Raw genomic sequence first — 20362 nt, 5'->3', positions numbered from 1 at the left:
CCATTACCTAAATTTCATCTTTTGCTGGGGAGAGCTAACGTAAAATGGGGATAATGTGGCTCAAGGTTGACTCAGCCTTCCATCCTTCCGAGGTAGGTAAAATGAGGACCCAGATTGTTGGGGGCAATAAGCTGAGTTTGTAATAATGCCGCTTGGGGGGGGGCGCGAAAGCCCTAATAAGCAGGCATATACATAGAATGAAGGCTACTGCTAAGCACATTGATTTGTGCTTTAAATTGTAAGCCGCACTGAGTCTTCAGAGAAGGGCGGGATATAAATGGGATTAAAATAAAAAAATAAAAAAATAATAATTAGTTTTTACACAAGGGAGACTGACCTGATCTCTGCAGAAGTAAGCCTACCTGAGGCGTCCACTGACACAGAGCAGCATAGGCAATAGATGCTTTCAAAGGCTTCTTATGTGGATGGCAATGTATACATAACTATTATTTAATGATGTATTAATTAGTGCATGTAGCATTTCAATTTTTTGTGCCTCACAAAATCATAGATTTGGAAAGGACCATTTAGCCAACTGAGCCCGCCCTTTTGGACTACAGGATTCCCTAAAGGAATCATTACTGGATTAAAGCATCCCATGCCTAATCTAGCAAAAGGAGCTAATTGTCTGTCTCAGTAATTGCATGGAAAACTCTTACTATTAGAGTTTCCTTATACTGCTATCTCTCTGAATTATGCACTTTATTGCCCACTGTACTCTGCCAGTTTATTTGATATGTTGGAATTTCTGTAAGTTCACAATTGTACAATCTGTATGGCTGACTTCCACCTTTGAGCAATGGGAATACTTGCAGAGACTGGATCAAAACAGCACACTTTCCACGGCTGCTAAATTCCACAACAGCACGGAATTATCAGTGGAAGAATATATAAACTGAATGTCTCCTAACCATCTCCACGCATGAAGGAACCAAGCTTGCTTTTATAAGCCCTCTGCTTGTAGCAACTCTAAGAAAGTAATCTCACATTGATTTCCAGTTGCCAACCAAGGCTAAGATTCTTGTAAAAATTCACTAGAATCTGTTAGATTCTGTTCTCAGCCTGTATGTTTAACTCACATTTATGTCTCAGTACTGAAACACAGTAGGCGTGAGCTTAAATGGACTCTAGAAGATGGTAGAGGACAGGAAGGCCTGGAGGAACGTTGTCCATGGGGTTGTGATGGGTCGGACACGACTTTGCAGCTAACAACAACACTGAATTACATCCACATATCAACGACAGCCTCCACACTATAGTTATATTGTTGGAAGCAAGGACAAGGTGGCTTTTACTTGCAGCTTGATGGATTTTTGTCTTTTATTTTTAATGAAATATGGATCAGAGTTATTTTTTAAACTGCAAATGTCTTTATATTAGAATACGCAATATTTTTGTTTCTGGTATGATCGATATCTAGTTCTTGTCACTGTTCACATGATTATGTTTCTTTCCTCAAACCAGAATGTAATTCTCAGAAAAGAATCTCCTCCCTCTCAGTACATATTTTTGAAGAGCAGAGATATTTTTAGACTAGCTTGCACAACAGATTATTGTTTTGTTATCTTAAGGGAAAAAGGGAGAGAGAGAGAGAGAGAGAGAGAGAGAAGAAAGAAACAATTTTCTAAGCTAAAATTATTTCTGCCTTATTTCTGTGAAGCAGAAAACTCTGGATATGGTAAGTCTGTTGCATGATTTTCTGCCAGTGCTCAACAAAATGATCTCTGATGGCAGAGGATATGATTGGGAAGAAAAGTTTTCCTTTTCATGTTTCTGTTCTTTTGGAGATCCAAATTCAGATTTGAGGTGTCAGTCATATTATTCTAAATGATATTTTTCTTAACCTATCTGTTTGTACCAATAGACTACCCAATGAAATATCTAAATAACACTAGTTTCACTCTTCATGCTGGTAATTTTCTTCTCAATAAAACATTAAATCTGAACTAAAAAATACAAAACCAAACCATTTTTTCCCCAGTAAGCAGTATCAGTGATAATGAAAGATAAGAGTTGGGTACAGTCCTTGGCACTCTTTGAGCTTGATGGTTTTCTTGCAGGGTTTTTTATTACCAGGCTAAGTAATATCAATGCGAGGGAAAGTGAGTGCTGACTTTTATACACACCAGCTTGCTCTACCAGTCTTGGTGGGGTTGTGGCATCATTTAGGTGTTTCTTTCCTGATTGGTTACCTGGAAGTGGGCTGCTAAAGAGGATGAATTCTAGGCTGCAGGTCTCCTTCCCAGGCTTTGTCTATGGAGAGTCTCAGTCATCCAGATCATGATTGTCCCAAAAGTGCTTTTCAAAAGGCAATTGGACTTTGCTTTTTCCTTGAAGATGTTTTGCTTCTCATCCAAGAAACTTCTTCAGTTCTGACTGAATGGTGAGGATTGGAAGGATTTATGTTCTTTGCAGTCGTCTGATGACTAGCACTCTGAATCAGAGTGCAAATCTGTCTGGAACCTTTTTGGTTGTGTTGAGAGAAGGCTGTTCAATTTTAACATAGATGGCCTCTTTTACCCTTCTCTCAAACCACTGGTTCTCTGTCCAGAATGTGGACTTTGTTGTCTTCAAAAGAGTGACCTTTTTTTTCAAATGCAAATGGACTGATGCATCTTGTCCTGATGGGTTTCTTCTCCTATGCTGTGCCATGCATTTGTGAAGTTGTTATTCTGTTCCTCCAATGTACAGATCTGCACATGCCTCACTGTGCTGTACTGTATATACCACATTACTTAGTTTGTGTATGTGTGTTATATCCTTGGGGTGGACAAGCTTTTCTGCCTTAGTGTATTCTTGGGTTGAAAGAGTGGATGTATGTTGTTCCTCCTGAACTTTTCAGATATTCCTGCAACATATGGAATGAGGTTGCTTCGTTTTTTTGTTCTCTTCTTTGTCTGTTATGGAGGAGCTCCCGAGTCATTTTTTGGATTTGGTGAAGGCCCAGTTGGCATGGCCACAAGTTCTGATGGCTTCCTTGATATGTTTTAGTTCTTTTTCTTATCCCTCTTTGCTGATAGGCAAAGCTTCAGCCTGGTGGTTTAGGGTTCTGATTACTCCCATTTTGTGCTCCAGTCAGAGGTGAATATGAAAATGTAAATATTGTTCTGTGTGTATGGGTTTTCTGTAAACTTCAACGTTAAGGCTTCTGTCTTCCTTAATGTGTACTGTATAGTCCAGAAAGGCCAGACTGTTTTGCTTAACATCTTCCCATGTGAATTTGATGTATCCATTCACCAAGTTGATATATTTGGAGAAGTCTTCCACTTCCTGTGTTTTGATCTTGACCCAAGTTATCGACTACATACCTATACCAGTGAGTGAGTGGAATTCTTGTGAAGTTTAGGGCTTTGGTTTCTACCTCTTCCATGTAGAGATTGGCCATAATGGGGGACACAGGTGAACTCAGGGCATTGCTGTGTTTTTGTCTTTACATTTGAAGCAGAGGTCCAGCATGGCACATAGGTGGTCTGGGCTGAGGTTAATTCTGTCACCTCATGCGCTGTCTTGTGGCAATCGTTTCTTCCTTACCATGACGGCTTCAGTTGTTGGAATGCAGGTAAAGAGTGAAGTCACATCATAAGAAACCATAGTCTCATCCAGATCTAGTTTTAAAACTAAGAGAGGATCACTCGTTTGAAAGAGGGGTAAAAGAGGCTATCTATGTAGGTCAGCAGTTTGGCGGGTCGAATCCCGAGTGCCACGTAACAGAGTGAGTGCCTGTTACACGTCCCAGCTTCTGCCAACCTAGCAGTTCGAAAGCACGTAAAAATGCAAGTAGAAAAATAGGGACCACTACGGTGGGAAGGTAACAGCGTTCTGTGTGCCTTTGGCGTCTAGTCATGCCGGCCACATGACCACGGAGATGTCCTCAGACAAGCGCTAGCTTTTCGGCTTTGAAACGGAGATGAGCACCGGCCCCTAGAGTCGGAAACGACTAGCACGCATGTGCGGGGGAACCTTTACCTTTTATGTTGAAGTTGAACAGACCTCTCTCAAAAAAGGGAGAGGGATATGATGTCACCTTCCTCTTACCTATAACACTGTCCTATCAGCAGTTCCAAGAGGGTTCCACATCCATTTGCACTCTGATTCAGGTGACCCTGAAGGTACAGATAGTCCCCCAAGTGGCCTCAACAATTCTTAGAGAGCTAATGCCGCATCTTCAGAGTGCTAGCAACCAAATAATATGAATCTTCCCATTCTCCACTATTCAATCAGAACTGAAGAAGCTTCTTAAATGAGAAGCTAATCATCTAAAAGGGGAAAAAAAACCTAAGGAAGTCCAGTTGTCTTTTGAAATGCATGTTTGGGACTTTCTAGGCCTTGGATTTTATTTTTTAAATTGTATATAAATGGAATTTATCAATGGGCAATTTGTCTAAATGCAAACTTCCTGGAATTCCTTAGCATTTTTGGATTTGGTGATTTGGGCTGAGAGAGAGGAAGTGGCTCAAGGATATCCAACTGACTTTAATGGCTAAGGGGAGACTTGAACTCATGGTCTCCTGTTTTCTAGCCTGTGCTTTAACCGCTAGACCAAACTGGCTCTCAAACATTACTACCAGACTCTCCCAAACTTAATTAGACAGTAGACTCTAATGTCTCAAACACTAAACTCTTCCAAACTTAGCCACCAGACTAGATTCAACCTGGTTACACTGGTTGTGTTGCAATGGATTGTGAAATCAAGCATTTCTGATGAAATTGCATGGCTATCTGTTGTGTTGAAAATGTTGCATAAATGGTCTGTTTCCTCTTTTTAATCTTTCGGATTACTGCGGAGTGTTCATCTGAATAATGTTTTTATACAGTTTGTCTTGTAAGCAGTTGGGTTGTGGGTTTGGTAGTAAAGCACTTGATAGGTATTGCTGCTTCTAGATGTTACATCAGTTTTGGATTTGAATCCTGAGAGTGGTAATTCTATGTGTGATTAACATTTGTCCTTTGAACTGAAATTAGGTGGTGGGGCAAAGGTCAATGAATTCCATGAATCCGGGAATTTCAATCTTAGTTTATTTTGTTAGGATAGGTACATTCTGTAGTAATGCTGTAATGGATTCTATTGATAATTCCAGGTCTATGGATGTGAAGAGTCTTGTGACATCAAGTGAAACTATAACTTCATTCTGTTCTGCTTAGGTCCTTGATTTTCTGAAGGTACTATAATGATGACTTGACAAGAGTATTTGATCCCAGGTTTTGTTTTGTTTTTTAGCAAGATTTGCAGTTATATTTTATGTTGGACCGCTGGTAGAGATATGGCTGAACAAAGTGGTATGTTAGGTTTGTGTTAATGTTGCATATTATTTTAAAAATTAAATACATAATGAGTCATTCTAGAAATTGTCTCATATCAATTCAGGCTCTTAGTGACATTAGAGAGAGCTTTTGTTCTATGGATGCTGAAGAATTATAATTCCCAGTAGTCAGTTAGCTTGATTAAGAGCAAAAGATGTTGGGACATGTAATTCAGTGACATCTGGAGAGACAAAAGTCCTCTAATTTTGAACAATACTAAGATCTCCAGTATTTGGGGGGAAAGCCCTCTCCAGGTTTACCTTACTATAGGCTACAGCTCCTGAACTAAAGTCTCCTTTCTTCAAATATTTACTGATAAGAAAAATATAGAGTAGTTGCACAAGATATTTTGATGGATCAGAAATGTGATGTGATAACAAGCAGGGCTGGAGATGAAGAACTAGATCAGGGCTGAAGCAAGCAGGTGTATGAATAAACTGCCAAGAAAGCTACCAAGACAATTTGTAGTCAAGGTAGGAGCTGGGGCATTTATAACCAAAAGCATTTTCAGGCAGGAAAAACAAATAGGCTGCTGTTCCATAACTAGAAAGAATGTGTGTCCGGGGCATCCTCTTGGGATCTTATTTCCAAGAATATAGTGAAGCACCAATGAATAAGGAAACTCCTGCCCCAGCAAGACTCATCCACACCCAGAACAAAAACTCTCCCACACAGAAGACAGAACAAGTCAAGCAAAAGTGCCATCACCCAAGCAGAAGAACGCACACACGAACCTGACTGACCCATACCAGAGATACATAGCAGGTCCTCGAACTCGGAGCCAAACCAAAGCTCTGGAGGCCACTACACAGCCCACTCCTCAGGATACCAAATCACAACACTCAGGATATTACAACACAACAAAAAACCCCACCCATTCAGAACATACCCCACCCAATCAGAAGACAGCCACGCCTCCAACCAATCAGAAGACAACCACGCATCCACCCAATCAGAAGACAGCCACGCCTCCACTCAATCAGAAGACAACCACGCCTCCACCCAATCGGAGGACACCCCCACCCAATCAGAAAGCAGCCACGCCTCCACCCAGTCAGAACACAGCCCCACCGGCAGTTGGAAGGAAAGGAACAGCCAGACCACGCATTGCTCCTGGAAGCAGCAGGAGGAACACTCCGGCCTGATGATGACGGATGGGATTTCGTCGAAACGTCGCCACAACTTTCTGAAGATGAAAGGAACGCGGGAAGAAACCCGAGACTCTAGATCTACACATACAGACACCCGCGAGAATCTACGAAAACAAATATATATATATATATATATATATATATATATATATATATATATATATATATAGGTAAAGGTAAAGGTAAAGGTTCCCCCGCACATGTGTGCTAGTCGTTTCCGACTCTAGGGGCCGGTGCTCATCTCCGTTTCATAGCCGAAGAGCCAGCGCTTGTCCGAGGACATCTCCGTGGTCATGTGGCCGGCATGACTAGACGCCAAAGGCGCACGGAACGCTGTTACCTTCCCACCGTAGTGGTCCCTATTTTTCTACTTGCATTTTTACGTGCTTTCGAACTGCTAGGTGGGCAGAAGCTGGGACGAGTAACAGGCGCTCACTCTGCTACGCGGCACTCGGGATTCGACCCGCCAAACTGCCGACCTTCCGATCGACAAGCTCAGCGTCCTAACCCACTGAGCCACCGCGTCCCTATATATATATATATATATATATATATATATATATATATATATATATATATATATATATATATATATATATATATATATATATATATATATATATATATATATATATATATATATATATATATATATAGTCATTTAACACAACTGAGGGTTCTTAGATATATCAGAAATACCAGAATACTTGGGGGAAGATGGTGAGGGTGTCTTTATTCTTTTAAAGCTACATATATGCACATGGGGTTATGGGCTACATTTCATCTACCTTCTTTTTATAACTAATAAATTTCACGAAAGTATCTCCCAAGTCCTCTAAAGAACAAACATTCTTACCACCTTTAGCTAGATTAGCTACTAATTTTTAAATTTAATTAGGAAATGAGAAAGTACAGTTAGGATTTATATTACTAATTTTATATGCTGGTTAGTGTGACAATTTAACTGATTGAAGACATTTTTATAGCTTTAAGGTGACCAACATGGGCATTGTTAGAAATTTAACTTCACACAAGTAATTTTTTTATGATATGTCTCATGTTTAATAAGATGACACTTAGATTCATGTGCCCATTATTTTTAACCTAGCACACTGTCAGTGGAAGAAGAGAAAGAAAAAAGGAACACCTTTAGAAAAGGAAATGTTTTCTTACAACATTAAAACTTCTACCCACCCGAGGCAAAAAAAGGAAAGAGAACTATTATATTTATCTTTAATAACTCAGTGCTTTTAAGAATACCAAAAGACCATGCCACATCATAAACTACACATTATAGCATATGCTTTTGATGACTACAGTAGCTTCAGATTGCACAGAATAACAACTTGTAAAAGAAACCCCTATGGCCAGTTTTTTTTTTCAAGCTGAAGCACAAAACCACATTACTTTGTTACCTGTTGATTAGCACACCACCTGCTTTAGTGTCATAATCCATATGACTGTGCTTTTCAACACAGAGACACTATTCAAACTCAAACAGCTGCTTATTTGATTGGAAAACATTTTCAGTTCTTTTCAAAATCTCTACCTATTTCCTGTTCTTTATCAGGGTTTTGTTCCCTCTGTATAAAAGTCCTTTTTTCAAATTGAATTGACTGCACTTTCTTTAGAATTAGTTATGCTGCAAGGAGGAGGTTTACTGCAACGGCTCATTTAAGAATTCTTTTACATTTAGTTTATATGGAGAAACAAAGCATGAATATTTTTTAAAAAACCCTGGGCCCCTGATCCACAGAATTCTCCCTTTTTATTTCAAAATAATCTAATTTCTGCTAGTATCTTGAAAGTAATTCTAGAGTTGTCTTTGAGAAAAAACTGTAACAGACTTGATTTTAATTATTTGTGTGCTGCCCTTGATAGTCTACATTATTTTCAGGGCAAATAATGCATTCAAAACATTCCTTTTGTCACAACTACATAATTAGTAGTAGTATTATAATGAATTCAGTATATTGAATATAGTCAGACAGTCTGAAGTATGGAAATATAAGATTTCAATGATAAATTTCTATTGTCTCCTTATACAACAGCATCTTTTAAACATATTTTACTTTTTTTTTGCTTTGCTTTAGGTTTAAAACTCAAGCCCATTACTCGTACTCCTCACTTATTAATCATTCATTCAGCAACTGTTCTAAGTCATGACAGTGCTGAAAAAATAACTTTATGGCCTATTTACAATCATTACACTATCCTTCAATCACACAATTGCCATTACAGTCAGCTTTCCTATGCTTGACCTGTTTTTTTCCCCTTTTCCTCCCCCATTTCTATGGAGGAGAAGGATTGGAGAGAAGGGGATTTCAAGAGAATAAGCTATTTACTCTTCTTCACATTGAAGCAATGCAGTCACACTGGCAGCAGAAAAGGGTCAAACAAAGAAGTGACTGCCTACAGAAGTCACTTGCTATTTTTTTCTTGAGGGTTCGGTTCCAAAGGGCAAGAGTGGTTAGAAGGCAAACAAAAGTCAAAAGCATCTTTATTACAATTTATTTATTCTTTATTGCAATTCTTAGATAGATACTATGCCCAATTGCCTATAAGGCATTGGTATATAATCCAAGGCTTTAAAATTAATGAGATCCCTTTCAAGCCTCAAGCATAGTTTCCAAAGCCTTTGTAAATGTTGCAAACAAATCCAGTTCTTAATGTGACAAAGACCTCTAAGAATGGGGAGTAATGGTGTAATGAATTTCTTTAAGTTAAAACAAAATTATATCAAATTTCATTAATAGCTTGGCCTATCTAGTTTTGGAGTCAGGCCTTATAGTATTTTCCTCCTAAAGTATGATGCTGTTGTGGTAAGAATATTTCCCATCACATTCCTCATCACCACTTATTATATTAAATACTATTAGGAGCTTAATGAGAAACAGAATTTCTTCTTTAGACTAGAGAATCAATGCCAAGTTGATTATTATTATTAAATGTGCACTGTGCTTTACCAATTGCAAGAAACGCTTACAACTTATAATTCAGTACAGAAAAAAACATGGAAAAAGAAGAAAGCAGGAAAATAGAAATAAAGAGAGAAACAGGACTTTGGTTATTCCCGGAACTATTTAATATTAACTTGAAATTAAGTGTGTGTTTAGAACTACAAACCTTAGAGAGACTTAATCCTTAAACGGAAGTCTGACGATAGATGAAAGCACTGTTCTTACACATGCAAAAGCATTCACACACACACGCAGTGTTTTTGATAATGAGCTTAAAAATATTTACGATAAATGTAAATCTTCCACCAAAGTTATCCTAAGCATCCTGCAGTCTCAAAGCTTTCTGCATAGAAAAAGACGCAAGATCTGAGAATAATTTAAGGTTTCAAGTAATCCAACAACAGCATACAAAGAATATTACAGACAGGAAATCGGAACAGTTTTTACCACAAAGAGCCAGGAATAATTGCCACCTCTTTTATGTAGTTCTATTAGAACGACTAAAGTCTTCCGAATCCTTTTTTTTTTCAAGTAGAGAGCTTGACTTTCTTTGCTTTTTCTTTGTAATTTGTGATGTGTTGCAATCTTGGGATTTTACCTAATTCAGGCTCTAAATCAGCAGACTTAGCCTACACCTCTGTCTTTTCTCAGGGGCACTGTCTTCTGTTAATTCCCCAGGGACAGGCTGAGGCTCATTCTGTTGATTCTCTTCAGTTTCTGATCTCTGAAGGCTTAGACTGATCATAATAAGCAAAGGGAAAAGAAAAGAATAAGGCAGAGAGGTACAGTTTGAGCTCTCAAGGACTTCTACAGGTTGATTTGCAAGTGGATTGAAAAGGAAAGTTGTAACACACAGGGCTAGAAACTAATCATTAAATTACCTAATCTCTGCTTTAATTAATCTTAAAAGTAAATGAAGTAACATTTAGCTTTTTACTTTGCCCTACCCTTTAATTTTTTAGTGTGCAGTATGGGAATATGAAGAGCAACAGTCAGTCCTTTGGGCAGGAAAATGTTGTGCAACCTGAATGTAAATCAGTACAAAGAGGCAGTATGAGAGAGCACAGCTCTTTTATGCAAGCTAAAAGTGTGCTGCTGGGGCACCTTATAATTATTTCAGATTTCTGTGATATCTGTGTGGGCTGACTCTGTCTGTTGATCCAGATACTGGGAAACCTGTTTGTTGATTCCTTTCATCACAACAGTGCAGCCATTTTCCTTTGTGAATTAAGTCATGTACCTGTGCATTATCCAGTTACTTTCTTGTCTTCTAATAAAAACTCCAGCTGGAGCTTCATTTTCCAATGTTTTGTATTTTAAAAATATAAAAATAACAATTGACAGTGAAGAGATCAGATGTATAGCAAGAATTTACTTTCCTGGGATCACAGACTGATCTAAAAACAGGGAGGGGATGGAGTCCAGAAATAAAGCATCACAGCAACAATGAGCAGGAATCGAGTATGGAAAAGCAAGGACATCAGCCTGGCAACTAAATGCTGATTAGTCATGTTTCTACCCATGGCTGTGAAAGTTGGACCATGGAGGAAAATCAATTTGTTTGAGCTGTAGCACTGAAGAAGGCTCCTGAGTATTCCCAGGACAACAAAGGTGACAAACAAGTAACAACTGGAACATATAAAACCAGACGTATCACTGGAAGGCAAAAATCACAAAATTCTTATCATGTGACTTATTTTGGCCATGTTACATGATCAAGCTTACTGGAAAAGACAATGTTAAGAGACCAGGTCTACAGAATTGCCAAAAATCTGACAGGACTGAATGAACAGCATCATTATATTAGCTTGCTGTTTTTTTTTCTCCAACTATACTGCTCAAAAAAAAAAATAAAGGGAACAGAAGATAAGACATCATACTATTAAATACAGTACATTGTGTTGTTTAAGTGTTCCCTTTTTTTGAGCAGTATATTATCAATTTGGTCTAACATTTTAAAAATAATAATTCAAGCATGAAATATCTTAGCCTCTTTGTCTTTACTTACAGGAACAAAGTGTACTAATATTTAACTCAATCAAAGCGAAATGTGTGTGCACAATGGATGTTTAACAGAATAACAGAGTTGGAAGGGACCTTGGAGGTCATCTAGTCCAACCCCCTGCTCAAGCAGGAAACCTTGTACCATTTCAGATAAGTGGTTGTCCAATCTCTTCTTAAAAACCTCCAGTGTTGGAGCATTCACAATTTCTTGGGGCAAGTCATTCCACTGATTCATTGTTCTAACTGTGAGGAAATTTCTCCTTCATTCTAGGTTGGTTCTCATCCCATTCTTCATCCCATCATGTTACAAGCAGGGGTCTATACAAAAATGCAGACAACCACTTGATAGCAGCAGAGTCTGCCTTTCATTAACTGTTAATAGAAATATCCTTCTTCGCGCAAATTTAATTCACAATGAGAACTACTTAAACGTTATCAGTAAAAGGTTTATAACCAGACCTACCAGTTTTCAGTTTCATGTTTTATTTTGCAATAAGTATAGTGAACGCAGTGGCTCAGTGGGTTAGGACGCTGAGCTTGTCGACCAGATGGTCGGCAGTTTGGCGGGTCGAATCCCGAGTGCCGCGTAACAGAGTGAGCGCCTGTTACCCGTCCCAGCTTCTGCCAACCTAGCAGTTCAAAAACACGTAAAAATGCAAGTAGAAAAATAGGGACCACTACGGTGGGAAGGTAACAGCGTTCTGTGCGCCTTTGGCGTCTAGTCATGCCAGCCACATGACCACGGACAAGCGTGGCTCTTCGGCTTTGAAACGGAGATGAGCACCAGCTCCTAGAGTCGGAAACAACTAGCATGCATGTGCAGGGGAACTTTTACCTTTACCTATAGTGAACCTAGCAGTTAGAAAGCACATAAAAATGCAAGTAGAAAAATAGGGACCACTACGGTGGGAAGGTAACAGCGTTCCGTGCGCCTTTGGCGTCTAGTCATGCCGGCCACATGACCACGGAGACGTCCTCGGTCAAGCGCTGGCTCTTCGGCTTTGAAACGGAGATGAGCACCAGCCCCTAGAGTTGGAAACGACTAGCATGCATGTGCGGGTAACCTTTACCTTTATAGTGAAAATCAGTTTATCTAATTAATGTGATTTGGTGTCGCCTGTCTTAAGAGGATAGTGGGTCACAATAAACCACTATATTCAGGGTGTAAAAGTATCATGGTAAGCCATTATGTTCTGTTACATTTGTTTTGCACACTGTAACAGATACACATAGAGGAATTGATCAATCAGGCATTAGGGCTATCCAGCACTTAGATTTTGATTCCAAAAAATATGCTGGGGGCATGAACTTAATACCTGGCTGCAGCTGTGCCTTCTAATCTACTGGGATCACAAAGTTGTGTGGCACTGCTGCTTTAAGGAGCTGTAGGCAGGTGTTCTGTTTATGCACCTGCTGTTCTGAAGCATCTCTTTGGAACTAAATCAGAAACACCCACAGCTCAATAAACATACATTATAATTGTGCTTGTGCCTTTGTAAATAATCTGATTCTTGTACCCTTTCAGCAAAGTATACCTATTCAGCAGTAATTTCCTCAGTGAAGAAAATGGGCTCACATCCAGGGAATGCAGTAGCAGTCTTAATTTCCTTTTTTTTTTGACAAAGCCAGAGCTTTTCCTATGCTAAAAGGATGCATTCCAACAGACGTCATGCAACCACCAACAAGAAACCTTTCAAATCAGGAATTCCTGATATATAAATAAAAGAGCTGCTATGTTGCTATGGAAAAGAAGATCTTCATGAACAGGAAAGACAAAAACCCAACTTCCCTGAAACTACAGCATTATGTTTTTCAAAAAAAGATACATCATAGTCTTGATACAATATGCTTCATTTAATTTCCATCATTTTAAAGTTTAACTATGGAGGTAATTTCCAAGCACACATACAGGCTGTATATACTTAGCTTTCAAATTCACTTTTCCTGAAGATGTAAAATTACAGGAAAGTGTTATAATGATGACAACTGTATTGTCACTTTGAATGTACACCAATCGGCATACATCAAAATGAAATTTCGTTGCGTACAGCTCTCAAAGGGTCACCACCTCCGATATATACTCCTTGTTCAGGGCCCGCTCAAATTTCACATTGTCCATTTTAGTCTCTAGGGAGTGAACAATGGCAAACAGGACAGATGGAAATGGGGCTCCCTGTGGATTAGCCCTCAAGTTAGCTTGTATTCTGACAACCTCGCCTTCTTTCCTTTTTCTGATCCTGACTCTTCCACCTTTTCCTTAAAGAGGCCTTGCTTCTTTTCACCCCTGAAGCACACTGCCGCCGCCACCAACTCCTCCAAAAGCCTCTCTCTCTTCCTCTGGGCCTGCCGACAGCCTCATCCAGTTCCTTCGCTCCATAAGCTCCAGGTCCTCTCCTCCTCTGCCTCCTCTGGAAACAGCCCTGATTTGCAATACAATCCATCACTAGGCCAGCAGTCAGATCTTGCTGCTGGTAGAACAAATTCAAACAGCGCCAACGACTTTTAACGGTCTCACCAGCAGTTCCAAAACAACTAGAAACTCGCCAGGCCAGCAAAGATTGTCGGTCGTATGTTACCTTAGTTCCACCATGTTGCTCAAACACATTAAAATCTTCCTGATCATGTGGCCTATAGCCCTTACTATCCCTCCCAAAACTATTCACCTTCAAGAGCCAATGCAGCCGCAGCCATTCCAGGCGCCGCCATCTTAGAACATCATGAATAAACAGTGTGATGCTTTTCGCTTGGCTGCTTCCACCAGTGCGCATGGCTGAACAAACCTGAATATCTGTTAGGTGTTATGCGGGAAGCAGGAAGTTTGATTTATTTCTCATGTTCCTTGTAAGAAACAAAACACACAATGTTCTTCCTCAAATACTTTAGTCTTCATTTACATCAGACCCTCTAATAATCTATCTGCTCTAGTACAGATTACCTTCTTCATGCTAATAGTTGAAAACAATCATTTCAGTGACTTAATCCTGAAGTCTTTTGTCAAGTAGTCAGGCCTTGGAATAAATGGATCCCAGGATGCTCTGTTTATACCAGCTGCCAGATCATCCATTATTAAAATGTAATGACCTGATACCAGCAATTTTAAGTTAGAGTTAAGTTTAGCAACAAAGCTAAGCTGTAACTTCTTTTTAGTTTATCTTGCCTTACAATCTGTTATCATTTAGCAATCCCACCCTTTATCTGCAACCACCTTCTTCTGCTTTAAAGTTAAAGGAATTTTGTTTGCATTTCTAATGCATGTTAGCTTACCTTTGGTATAAAACAAAAAGCTTCTTTGGACTATTTGAAAATACAACTTTAATGTTCTCTGTTTAGTGACATTTCAGATTCATACATCATGAGAACAGGATAATGCCAATAAACATTTAGAGTTATATACCGTATGCATAATCTTCAATTTACGACCAGTTGCTTAACAACTGTTCAAAATTATGATGGACTCAAAAAAGTTACTTACAACCTGTCCTCAAAGTTATGACTGTGCACCAGCCCCATGGCCACATGATTACATTTTGGGCACTTGGCAACTGGTTTGAATTTGTGATTGCAAAGACCACAATTTGGATAAGCTGGATTTAGACTTATAACAATTCATTTAATGACCAAGGTGACTTGTATAACAACCATTGTAAAAACAATCATTAAATTGAATCCAGTCAGGTGGTGACTTGACTTATGACCACAATGACGTATGACCAAAATTCTATGCCTCTTTGTGGTAATAAATTGAGGATTACCTGTATTGTTTTTTCATGAAAGGTAACAAGACTCCCCCCCCCCCCGGGATACTATCTCATTATGCTTACTAGACTGAAACGCACTGTGGATAACCCTAACTTTTAGGGGATGTTTTTTTAATGTAACCAAAATATATACTAATTTTTGTGCAATTTCTCCACACATGCATTATTTTTCATGGAACTTGGTGTGAAGTGGTGCAAACTGGCTGAATCCCACCACTGGATGTAACCATAATTTCTGATTTAAAAAGCAGAATTCAGAGATATCAAGAGCAGGATCCATTATCTCCCCTACTACAACTGAAAAATAAGGAAAGGCACCATGACTTCTATCCTCCTAGCAGCCAATATCTTACTTGCATACCTTCTCATTTACGGTGGGGATCAAAGAGAGAGACTGATATGGTTGCATGATGATAATACCCATTCCTCAGACAACCTTGCTTGTCACCTGCTCTATTATGTTTTAAATATTTATGAATTTGCCATCTAGTTTATATTCTAACATTTTATGCAATTTTAGTAGTTTTTTTTTCTCTTTCTCTTCGCTTGATTGCACTGATATTTATCTTACAACAGCCTGGGACTAAAGAAAGAGTATAAATCAGAATCTTCATTGTAGGCAGTCTTCTCCTGCAAAGCTTTTATTCTGGTTTAAGAGATCTCAATAAAGCTAATCAAAACATTAGTATTTTTTTTTCTATTTTGTGAACTACATTGAAAAGAATGAAGGCAATGTGCCTACATGTAAGAATGACAATATATATTTATTTGCTTGATTTATATTCTATCCTTCAATGGAGATAATGACAATAATAACAGCAACAAATGTCATGGATAAGTCCTTTTCAAGTCCTATGCATTTAAATGGTATCTAATGAAACTGGATGAAAAAATTCAATTTGCTATCCAAAATAATACATAATGCACGCACTATATAACAAGGTAAGTGGCCCCTTTAATTAAGCATTTTTCAAAACCTAATTATCTGACAAAAAAATCTTTATTTGGTTGAAAATTATATGCTTGTCTCAACAAGTGTAACTTTGAGGCAGCCTTCCTAATATCTTTAGTTGTAGACGTTTATTTGTTTCAACTTCAATGAGTTATAACAGACAGAAATGAAGGCAGCATTAGGAAACCAAAAATATGTTTAAAGCAGGAATTTGACTGACAAATCTCTATCGAACAAAGTATGTGGGCACTTTCACATTTTGTTTTATTTTTCCTACATTTTCACAACAGGGGCACACCAACCATATGAAGCTGATAGCCCTTATTTACTGACTGCCTCGTTTGGTGACAACAGTTTGCAGTTACAGTGGTGATGAAGAATGAACTTTGTGACCAATCCTTGCAGTCACAATTTTTGCAGGTCTGTAAAGCAAAAGAAAGCTGTTCATAAGGACAGTTGTACTTTCAATTAGTGACTTCACTTTTTGACCGAGTTGTCAGTCCCAACTGAGATTGCTAAATAAGGACTACCTTTCATTTTCAAATAGAACAAAGCCATATTCCTAGGATACAAGTGGCCCTCCACAGCTATTGCATGATCACAAGATAAGAAGCAGGTACTATAAGAAGTGGCAATTAGGTGCTATATTCACATATTCACCATTTCTGAAACTGAAAGTGAAGTACTGTTTGGCTTAATTTGCATATTCAGTTGTTTATATTTTGACTTTCCTCCAGGAACTCAAGGTAGCATATTTCTCCCTACTTTTTCCACAACAACTCAGTAGGATAGATTGAGCTGAGTGAGAATGACTAGCACAGTTATACTCTGATCTTCGAAGGTAAAGATGGATTTATATCTGGCTCTCCCATCATAATGTAACACTGATGCAACCATTATGCTACACCAAGTCTCTAATGTGATCATAATTAATTTTTTAGGAACACTGATTTACCTAATTTACTAATTTATCTCCATATTATAAAAACATCTGCCTTACATTATCACTGAAAATGATGCAAAGGCAATGCTGCTTAACTGCACATTACAGCATTATGGCCCATTACATTTTCTGCTGCCAAAGGGATGCAAGTCTTTCAATTATCAACAGATCTTTCCTATCTACTTGAACCTTTCAATCTGGAGGAAAATCATTTTGATTCTTGAGGCCCAATCAGCTCAGAGCCCTCTGGTGCATCCTATACTTTGGTCCCAAGTAGCCTGGCAAATAGCTATTTGCTTTTTGTTTTGTTTTTTTTAAAAAAGCCATTAGTGCAATTACCAATTAGGCAGGAATAATATGAACCTCAGAATAGGCAGCCAAGTTTCAAGTGTATGAAAAGAAAGCAATAGTTTCTACTAACTTTGTCCTTCTCTGGGCCGTGATGAAATGGCACCTACAGTACAAAAAGAAAACAAATGGGCAGCTTGCATTGGATAGCAAGAGGAGGTTGGTACGAGATCATTTTTCTAAAGAGCTTAACAAAACTTCGAGGTGGCATTTCCAAAATCAGATTGTCAACAACATTTCTTCTATTAATCTTCTGTTTAAAAAATGCCAACTAATGGTCTTTGTTATATTTCTCCTTATTGCCTTCTGCAGGTCACTGTTTCAGTCTGAAGTAGCAATCTTTGGACCGCCAACCTTACTTTGAAGCATGTGAGGCCATTTTTTTCCCAGATAAGCTGTGGAACACAGGTTCTTCCCTTGTTGTATTAAAGGGACTGTTTCAACTGACTGTTGGCTCTGGCAACCTAGGAACAGAACAATGCATGCTTGCCTTTCTCATTGGTTGATGTCTGGTACTATATCTTCAAGCTACTCCCTTGAAAAAGCCAGTGAAACAAGAGGAAGACTGGCCAACTAACAGCTGCTGGGTGGATAGTTTACCTCACAAAACAATCCTTGGACTCTTGCCTTTAGATGCATGCATGAGAGCACAATAATTATAAAAAACACAAGGAGCCCAGCCAGACCTAACATTCTGTCATTTCTTTCTCTCACTGCTGCTGTTGAAACAGGCCAGCCTTGAAACAGAAGCTATTGGAAAGATGAAATCAATGAACAACAAAGACTGTCCCAAGAGATCAGGGTATTGCTGCTTCTCCTCTTCAAACAACAGCTCTGAACTTCCTTCAGGTGACACTTTCTTTCAGAATATGCCATCGCTTGGGCTAAGAATTAGTTCTGACAGGACTGGGCTTCAAAAAAGGAATAATCCCTCCCTTCCCTCACCTCCAGCTTCTTTCTTTGGTATTTTTATACTTTCTCAAAGGGATCAGCTTTCAATCCAGACATTTCCTTGCAAAAGGATGAAAGGAAGGAAAGGAGAAGAGCGAATGAGTCAAGTAAATTTTATTTCTCCTTGGTATGTTGTGCAATTATGATCATGACTCTTGCATTACTGCCATGGACAAATTATAGTACTATTATTTCCAGTTCTTTATAGGCTAGCTCACTTATAATGGCCAGATGATGACTTGCTTGAATTCAGACCTCACAGGGACCACTTCAACTTGGCCCTATGACTCTAGGTCCAAAACTCCATTCCTACTTGTTTCCTACCTTTTTGGAATCCACTTCCCCCTCCCTTTTTAAAAAAAAGAAAGATGAGTTATAAATGCTGATCTCTCAGGATGAAATGAGAGTTAACAAAAGAAAATGCTATCTACCTAGAGAACAAATAAGATTGTCTTTCTGGTTTGTATGTTTTGCCTAGGCCTTGAATGAGAGACACAGGGTGCCATCAAACAGAAAACTCCCAGGGCATCAGAAGGCACTGCTTGCCTAGCTATTCCACTCTTTATACCTTTCAAATTTTCTGGGAGCAGAGCAAAGTGCAAAGTATGACAAATCCGAATCAGGATATTTGTATGGAGTTCCTTGGAATGAATTGTTTAGCAAGCCTCTGGAGAACACAAAGTTTTTATTTATTATGAATCAATGTTTTAATATCCCCAATCCTATGGTCTTTAAAGTTTAAGAATAAATAATCTGCAGAGAAAAGCTTATTTTCTTGACTAGCTGTCTGTCTTTGCTTATGTCCTACAGAGTATGATTATGTTAACTTGACAATCTATCATCAAAAATGCTAGAAAAGAATTTAGATCTTCATTTCATGGTATCAGCCAAAGAAGACAAAGCATGCTATTCTAAAATAAACTACTTGTTTAGCCAATGAAATGAGCCCATACAATATATTTCTTTTTGCATTTTAGGAATTTAATCAAAGGCTGATATGAGATTAAAAGATAGGTCAGTAGCCTGTAACTTACCTTAGAAACATTTTTATTTGTATATTCCAACAAGCAAGAAAAAAGGGATGACACTGCATTTTTTTCAGCACAGTGAGAAAAATAAATGATACAGACTTTAATTATCACATTCTAATTTAAATTTTAAAAATGTTAGGCCTAGTTTGAAGCATCCCTGCATACAAGGAGCACCAAGAAAAAAAAAAGCTTGTACATTTTCTTTACAAACTTCTCAAGAGTTCAAATTTCTTCTTCCTCTCTCTTCTGTCTTTGCAATAGTGGCCACATTCTTCTTCCAAAGCAGAACTTTACAAAAACTACCTGGGAAAAATTATTCCAAACTGACGAACATGTTAATGTTGGGTGAGTCCTCCTAAGTCATTTCTCCTCAATGTCCACTGATCCCACTATGAATGAAGAAACTATGTGCTGCAAAAATGTCACTAAGATTACTGGTCCCATCATTCCTGACCCCTGGCCTTATTAGTTGCTGCTAGTGTGGAAATCAGGAAGGTCCCCACTCCTTCTATGTGGATTAGACTTATTTTTACCTAGAAACTATCAATAGGTTATATGCCAGTAGCTCCAAGTTGGATCAGAGAATAAAAATGTTCTCCTGATATTGTAATTTCAGCAGGAAATTTATAAGTGAATTCTCTTCATTAAGTACCGTACCTAAAATAATGAACTAATACCTCTAAGTAATTCAGTACTTCAAGCCTGAATGTTTTTGGATAATTCATTATATTGTTAACTGCACAGGCTCTATGTGACACTTCAGTGTTGGTGTTGTTTTTTTAGTTCTGTGTGGTCCAGCTGCTTCCTAACTTGATAATGCAGATCTATCAAACCTCATGGGAACATTGCATATTGTGAGAAAAAGGCATAGCTGGGAAGCATTTTTCAGAGTGAGAGAAATTCTGTCTTCAAGTCTAACTTCAGTGTCTTCCTGATAACAGCCTTTTTCAACATGAAAAACAG

The 20362-nt window shown here is 38.5% G+C and overlaps 1 protein-coding gene and 1 long non-coding RNA gene across 3 annotated transcripts in view; one reads left to right on the top strand and one right to left on the bottom strand.

Annotated features, from left to right (window-relative positions):
• The window catches only part of MGLL (monoglyceride lipase), a 114442-nt gene that overhangs the window by 40374 nt on the left and 53706 nt on the right, over nt 1–20362 (bottom strand). The window lies entirely within an intron of this gene.
• On the top strand, nt 1584–20038 carry LOC308662192. Of its 2 annotated transcripts, none has more exons than XR_014025122.1 (5): nt 1584–1678; nt 16417–16546; nt 16674–16742; nt 16864–16967; nt 17730–20038. It is a non-coding gene; the product is annotated as an uncharacterized lncRNA (long non-coding RNA). The 2 variants fall into 2 exon arrangements; XR_014025123.1 differs by lacking the exon at nt 1584–1678 and adding an exon at nt 2163–2383.

This window comes from Vipera berus (assembly GCF_964194415.1).
Source record: "Vipera berus genome assembly, chromosome: 2".
Taxonomy (NCBI): domain Eukaryota; kingdom Metazoa; phylum Chordata; class Lepidosauria; order Squamata; family Viperidae; genus Vipera; species Vipera berus.
Note: the sequence above shows the minus strand (reverse complement) of the source record. Positions and strands in the feature narration are given on the sequence as shown.